Source organism: Tamandua tetradactyla, chromosome 8 (genome assembly GCF_023851605.1).
Source record: "Tamandua tetradactyla isolate mTamTet1 chromosome 8, mTamTet1.pri, whole genome shotgun sequence".
Classification (NCBI taxonomy): Eukaryota; Metazoa; Chordata; class Mammalia; order Pilosa; family Myrmecophagidae; genus Tamandua; species Tamandua tetradactyla.
Genome location: NC_135334.1, coordinates 2635868 through 2637744, shown reverse-complemented (window position 1 = coordinate 2637744; position 1877 = coordinate 2635868).

Genomic DNA, 1877 nt, shown 5'->3' with positions numbered 1-1877 from the left:
CAAAACCCATGCCCTTTGGAAGAGGATCATCTCAAACATGTGAATCTAAGACTTGATAGAAAATATGTCAGCTTGGGAGTGACATAGAGACAACACAGACCAGGTCCCAACCATCACAAACAGATAAGGTAGTATGTCAGTTTGAGAGGATGCATGTACCCTAGAAAAGCCATGTTTTTATCCTAATCCCATTTCATAAAGGCAGCCGTTTCTTCTAATCCTTATTCAGTACTGTATATTGGAAACTTTAATTAGATTATCTCCATGGAGATGTGACTCTCTCAAGAGTGGGTGTTAAACTGATTGGGTGGAGACACATTTCCACCCATTCCAGGTTGGTCTTGATTAGTTTACTGGAATCCTATAAAAGAGGAACCATTTTGGAGAAAGCTGGAGATTCCAAGAGAGCAGAAAAGAATGACAGAGCCAGGAGAATGCCATGACAGAGAATGCTGCAGAATCACAAAGCAGAGAGTCCATCAGCCAGCAAATTTTGGAGATGAAGGTGAAGGAAAATGCCTCCCAGGGAGCTGGAGAGGAAGCTAGCAGATGACACTGTGTTCGCCATGTGCCCTTCCAGCTAAGAGAAACCCTGACTGTGTTCACCATGTGCCTTTCCACTTGAAAGAGAAACCCAGAACTTCATTGGCCTTCTTGAATCAAGGTATCTTTCCCTGGATGCCTTATATTGTACATTTCTATAGACTTGCTTTAATTGGGACACTTCCACAGCCTAAAAACTGTGAACTTGCAACTTATTAAATTCCCCTTTTTAAAAGCCATTCCATTTTTGGTATATTGCATTCCAGCAGCTAGCAAACTACAACAGGTAGATTAATAGTGAATTAAAACTCCAGGAATATCCAGGCACAGGGACCTAGGTCCACAGAGACCCAGGGAGGAGCACAGAATGCTGCATGCAAGAGAGCTCCCAGGGGGAATAAGAGAAAGACCATGAAGCAAAGGCTAGTAAAAACTGTTGTGCCCTCATTCAGTACCATTTCAGTCAGCTGGACACCTGAAGGCTTTTCTGAGGTAACTGATCTTTCTGTTTTGACCCCAACTGGTTCTCTGGGGCAGGAAATCCTAATGGGGAAGAAATCAGAATCAGTAAATAAAAAGTAAAAGGGTGGGGGGAGGCGGCAAAAACTGAACTGCTGTAAAATAGCACAGGTCCCAGAACTGAAAAGAATAAAATAAATGGGTAACTGAGTGTGTGAGAGAATTTAAACAAATCACAGGAGCTGGGGAGAAAAGTTTCCACAAAAAGAAAAAGAACAGAACAAGATTCCTGGAGAAGGACAGATGAAAGAAAGACCACTTCTGGACATAACACATTGCACAAAAAGTGAAATCTTAAAAATTATACTGCACATCCAACAAAGGGAACAAACTAAAACTGCAGAGGAAACTCAGAAAGTTGGAACAACTAATCAAAAATGTTCAAACAATTCTCCTGAATCAATCAAAAGAGATGAAGGAAAATATACATAAAGAGATAAAGGATATCATGAAGACAATGTGTAAGCATAAAGAAGAATTTTAAAGTATAAAAAGAAATCACTGGGACAAAAGACACATTAGTAGAAATTAAAAATGCATTAGAGACATACAACAGCAGATTTGAACAGGCAGAAGAAGGAATCCATAAGCTAGAATACAGGACAAGTGAACTCACACAGTCAGAAGAAGAGATATAGAAGGCAACAGAAGAAATTGAATAGTTCTTCAGGGATTTAAGTGACAGCACAAATGGCACAAGCATATGTATTATAGATGTTCCAGAGGGAGAAGAGAAGGGAAAAGGATCAGAAAGAATATTTGAGGAACTAATGATCAAAAACTTCCCAATGCTTATGAAAGACACAAATATGCAT